Source organism: Rattus norvegicus, chromosome 15, assembly GCF_036323735.1.
Source record: "Rattus norvegicus strain BN/NHsdMcwi chromosome 15, GRCr8, whole genome shotgun sequence".
NCBI lineage: Eukaryota > Metazoa > Chordata > Mammalia > Rodentia > Muridae > Rattus > Rattus norvegicus.
This window is the reverse complement of record NC_086033.1, coordinates 36,465,465-36,471,596: the sequence shown is the minus strand read 5'-3', so window position 1 is coordinate 36,471,596 and position 6,132 is coordinate 36,465,465. Positions and strand designations below refer to the sequence as shown.

The window sequence follows — 6,132 nt, the reverse complement described above, 5'->3', positions numbered from 1 at the left end:
GAAATATATATGCATTATTCCTAAAAAGAATAGCTGCAGTACAGCGAGAATGCCTTATTATCCCAAATTAGCTGCGAAAATCCCTTCAGAGACTTGACAGGAGGTTTAAAAAAAAAAAAACGATTTCTCAAGGCATTGCAGAAAAGAAAATCCAAGATAAGAATAGTCATACAATACAAGTCTTGTTTCATAACACATTCACACAGCCTTTCAATACCTGGCAATTACCACACAGAAAAAGGATGGAACTGTTCTGCTGGGAGGAAGGTGAAGAACTGGAGAGAATTCATGCAAACATTTAAAAGTGCTCTTAAAAGAATGCTAGTTAAGATCCCTCAGGAGATTCCTTGGGAACCTTGGGCCACTCTGGCCAGGGAAGCAGGTACCCTGACTGCAGATCTCTCTCTCTCTCTCTCTCTCTCTCTCTCTCTCTCTCTCTCTCTCTCTCTCTCTCTCTCTCTCTCTCTCTCTCTCCATCCCCTAGTCTCACTCCCCACCTCTACAGCAGACTACCTGCTGTGCCCGGCCTCCATGTAGATCTTCTCCAACTTTCTTCCTCCCTCATCATGTTATCCCAGTCCCCAACTCTAGCAGGCATTCCCTGGGAACAAGCCTACCAAGGGAGTAAGTAGGCCAGCTAAGCAGGTAGGCAAGCCTCAGCTCTTCACTCTCCCTACTCTCCTGGTATCCAGCCCCCAGCTCTGTAGAAGACAATCTATTAGGGCCTCACTCACTGCTGCCCCCATTCCCAGGGGACCAAACAGATCCTCATGTGACAACCCTGTTTCCCTTCCTCCTGCAGGTTCCTCAGCCCCTGCTCCTAGCCCATCCCCACGTTTTACTGGGAACCCCAAGAGGCCACACCTAGCAGAATCCCAGAAGAATTCCCTATCAAGCAACACACAGCCACTGTACCCTCCTAAGAACCAGAAGGGGTAGCAGAAACCAAGGACCAAAACACCCGCCCAATAAAGGAAAGACCAGATATCAGCACCTAGAATTACAATCTTCCCAAACCCAGATACTTACATGCCAGCATAAAAACACAATCAATAATAGGATAATACAAGTTTATTAGAGCCCAGAAACCCTACCACAGTAGGCACTGAGAACTGCAACACAGCTGAAGAACAAGACAGTGACCTTAAAATGAGCAGAATCCTTAAAGAAATTTATGAAAATGCAAGAAAGCAGTGGAAGGAAATGGATAAAACAGTTCAAGACCTGACAGTGGAAACAGAATCAATAAAGAAAATCCAAGCTGAAAGAAACATGGAAATAAAAAATGTAGGAACTTAAACAGGAATCTCAGAGGCAAGCCTCATCCAAAGAATACAAGAGATAGAAGACAGCATCTTGGACATTGAAGACGAAATAGAAGAAATGGACACCTCAGTCAAAGAAAATGTTAAATCTAGAAATCCAGAGACAAAACATCCAGGGAATCTGGAACACCATGAAAAGACAAAAATCTAGGAATAATAGGAATATAGGAAGGAAATGAAGCATAGGTCAAAGGAGCAGAAAATATTTTCAACAATATCATAGATGAACATTTCCCTAACCTAGGGAAGGAGAAATACTTCTCAAAGTACAAGAAGCACACAGAACACGAAATAGACTGGACTAGGAAAGAAATTTCCGTTGGCACATAATTATCGAAACAGAAAACATACAGGATAAAGAAAGAATATTGAAACCTACAAAAAGAGAGACACAGACTACTGTGTTTTCCCCTGCAAAACTTTCAATCATCACAGATGGAAATATTTATCTACAAATCCTATTGTACAGGTGCAAGAAGGAAAACTCCAATCTAAGGAGATTAATCACACCCAAGAAAACACAGGACATAAATAATCCCATACCAGCACATCATAGAGGGAAAACACACATACACACACACACACACACACACACACACACACACACACACACACACACACACATAAACAAACAAAACAATCCTGAATAATAAAAGAACTGCTATAGGTATTACAATCCTTAACTCCAAATTATACTACAGAGCTATAGTAATAGAAACAGCATGGTCTTGGGACAAACTGACATGTTGATCAATGGGATCAAATTGAAGACCCTAGCTTTGCGCAGTGCCAGTATCGTAGCCAATGAGGTTTATCCGAGGTGCAATTATTGCTAATGGAAACCTTTTCCCAAATTGAAGACCCAGACATTAAACCCACACACCTATAGGAACCTCCAAAAACCCAGGCTATTGCCAAGACTACATAGTTTGCCCTCTGAAAACTCACAGCAAGAGCCCCACTGCTAGAGACAACATCTGTACAACTTGTTGAATATGGAGATATGGAGCTGGTGCCTACATAGGACCTTCACCCCTACATTCTAGTATCTTTGGTACAGGAAGGTACTCTTCATGCTTTCAAAGGAGAAACATAAACACCAAGCCAGGCCACAAAACCTTGGATCAACAATGGTGTCCTGCCTGCAAGATATGCTAAGGCAATGGTGGCACAAATCTTGTGGGTATAATCAACCGATTTTCACTTAAGGCTGAAACTGGGAGAAGCTAGATGAACAAGAACCTGACACTAGCTAGCCCAGGGACCCAGGGTTAAAACAAACACTAGTGTTCTTTAAAAAATAAGTAAAGGAGCAATAAAATGACTCTTAATGATGTTCCTCTATACTCACGGATCATTGCCTTGATCAACCATCATGAGAGAAGCTTCCTCCTGCAGCAGATGGGAACAAATAGAGACCCCAAATCAGTCATTAGACACACACACACAGAGAGAGAGAGAGAGAGAGAGAGAGAGAGAGAGAGAGAGAGAGAGAGAGAGAGGCAGAGGGACAGAGAGACAGAGAGACAGAGAGACAGAGGGACAGAGGGACAGAGGGACAGAGGGACAGAGACAGACCTTGGAATAGTCAGCTCTACATGACATGTCTCTATCAAATTCTTCCCCTCAGGGCTCAGGGAACCCTGCAAAAGAGGCGATGGGAAGAGAGTTCTCTTTTGGGATTCCTGAGTGTGCAAACAGGTGGGTCTCTGCATCTATTATCTACGTCATATGCCTTTCCTCGGGCTCTTTTTCTTCTGTTTTTTTGGGATGTTGTTGTTGTTGTTGGTGGTGGTGGTGGTGGTGGTGGTGTTTGGGTTTTTTTTTTTTTTGATTGATTGATTGATTGATTTTGTTTTGTCCTATTCTGATTTATTGGTTTTTATTGTATTTTTACATTGTATTATAAATTATATCACTACCTCCTTATAAACCTTTTTGTGCTTTAATGAGAGACAGAAATGAGGGATGGATACAGATGGGAGGAGAGTTGGGAAGGAACTGGGAGGAGTATAGGGAAGGGAAACTGTAATTGGAATAGATTATGTGTGGGACAAAAAGCTATGTTCAGTAAAGGGGGGAAGGAGATCTCTTAGGAACCCCACACAAGCTGAAGGTTGACATAGTGTGATATCAACAGGGTGTGATTTAGTTTAGACTGGACTCAATATCACGTCTTCTTTTAGAGGATGTCTTTGTTGGTGGTGTCTCAGTGGACATACTTTAAATGACTCAAACTGTCTTTGGACACAAGGCAAAGAATGTTGCCACCTGGGACAGAGAAATGAATGGCGAATAATTTGGGTCTTCATAGATCCTTGAACATAGAGAAAAACCACGTATCTGTTTGTTCTCTGGGCTGTTTGGCGCTCTCATGGAGTCTTCCACCTTGCTTGGAAATTATTTAAGAGAGGAAACAGCACCTACAGCATCGTAAAGCCAAGCCATACTTAGGAACAGTTCACGGCTTCCGAAGAGCCAACTTAGTCCACTTTGAAACCACGGGGTCCTGTGCCTGAGATGACACTGAGACAGCCTGAGAGATGAACTGAAAGGAAGCTCAGTTATCAACTGATCGCATCAGGCTTATAGCCTACTGCAGGAGGCCAAACTGCTGGAGAACAACAATGAATCAGAAAAAGCATCAACTAGGAACAAGGGAGAGTGGTTCACACCAAGATAGGAACCAGGTAAAATTTTCATGGAAAACCTGAGACAGAAAACTAACAGTGACTGACTTCCTCTTAGCCAAAACCCTCTGGGTGGTACTTATAGTAGGGCTTACATGGTGTTCAATAGGTAAAAAGAACAAAGCAAAAGTGTGCATCCAGAGACAGAAAAAGGCAAGCAAGGTGGGTGGGAGAAGTGTGGGCTCTCACAGCAGACAGATGCAAATGGTGGCTCCAACTCCTGCAGTGACAATTCTCTGCTTCCTTACCTTCCTTGTAAGAGAGCGATGAGAGCAGCTCTATCAAATGGTGACGCCAGTGAGGTTTTCGTAGATTGCCTGACAATAAATTAGTTCTCTACATGTTTTTGATTTTTAGAAAATCAATAAATGATATACAGATGCTGTCCTACTAGCTAATGGATAGTTTACTAATTCACTAAGTAAAGACTCCTCTAGCTTCTCTTCTTTTTCTTCAGCATTCAGTGGACCCATGCATTTTCCTCCCTCAATATTTAGATAGAGCACCCACAAATCTAGTCACAGTGCACGTTTCCAAATCTCACAGAGCTATTTCTGATCTAGCCCCACCGAGGCAAGTGAACTACTAATGTGTACATTAAATCCGATGAGTCTCTGGGGATCATCACTACTCTCTACAGGGCAAATTGAAGAAGAAGAAGAGAAGGCTACAGGCACAGCAAGATGTTTTGCTTTTCGTGGAAGCATTGGGGGCAATGCTTTTCCTGCAAGTCCTATGCTCAGATGTGGTCTCTCCTTATGAGTAGAGCAGGCTGGGCTGGTTATACAAACAGTAGACAAGACCCCTGGACTTTTCAGCTCCAGTCAAATGCTCATACTTCAATACCTAACCAGGAAAATCTCCCAAAACAAGCCAATAATCCAGAACTTCACCCCTGCACACCCAGGCACTGCAGAAGGAAAAACAGTCTAACTGCTAGGAGTCCTCAGACAAAAACAGTTCTGTCTTATCCTAAGACAGATGCCTCCAATCCCAAATTCATTCAGATACAAAGGGCTCATCGCAATGGTTCTAATGTATTGCCTTTCTGAGACTCAACAACAAACAAGCCTCCATTGTGAAAGAGAGGGGGGGGGGCAGGCAAGCCAGGACAAATAAATGGAAAAGATTAAGGGGAATTTAAAACTAAACTTTTTTTTGTTGGTACTGAGTATTGAACCCAGGCCCCCTTGCATGCTAGGCAAGTGTCTCAGTCAAGACTGAGGCTACTGTTGTGGTGCAACACCATGAGCAAAGCAACTTGGGGAGGTGGAAAGGGTTTATTTGGCTTACACTTTCCATGTCACTGTTCATCATCAAAGGAAGTCAGGACAGAACTCACAGGGTAGGAACCTGGAGGTGGGAGCTGATGCAGAGACCATGGAGGAGTGCTGCCTACTGGCTCACTTCCCATGGCTTGCTCAGCCTGCTTTCTTAGAGACCCTGGGACCCACCCACAATAGGGTGGGCTCCCTAGAGGCCCCCATCAATCACTAATTAAGGAAACTTCCTACAGACTTATTCACAGTCCTGTCTTAGGGAGGCATTTTCTCAGTTGAGGCTTCGTCTTTTCTGGTGACTAGCTGTGTCAAGTTGACATGAAGTGTAGCAAATGTGCTTCCTCTGAGCTGTGTCTCCAACCCCATAAATAATTTAAATGTCCCAAATTATAACACTCACCAGACTGCTAACTACATCCACAATGTCAGAGCAGAATGATGTGGATGAAAAGAAATCCAAGACAAGGAGGAAATTTTAGAGGTTAAAACATATGACAAATTAATACAAGATTTAGGAGACAAAGACAGAGCAGAGACTAAAGGAACGGCTGACCAGTAACCAGCCCATTCTGAGACCCATCCCATGCACCATCCCTTACACCATTGATGATGCTATGTTGTACTTGCAGACAGGAGCCTAGCATAGCAGGCCTCTGAAAGGCTCTACACAACAGCTGACTGAGACAGATGCAGATGCCCACAGACAAACACTGGGACACCTGAAAGAGTTAGGGGAAGGTATTGAAGGCCCTCAAGGAGATGGCAACCCCAACAGTGTCAACTAACCTGAACCCCTGGGAGCTCCCAGAGACTGAGCCACCAACCAAAGAGCATACA

The 6,132-nt window shown here is 43.5% G+C and overlaps 1 pseudogene; it reads left to right on the top strand.

Moving 5' to 3' along the window:
• Positions 1 to 2,100: 2,100 nt before the first annotated feature.
• Positions 2,101 to 2,183, top strand: LOC120097290 (U4 spliceosomal RNA; annotated as a pseudogene).
• Positions 2,184 to 6,132: the final 3,949 nt, after the last annotated feature.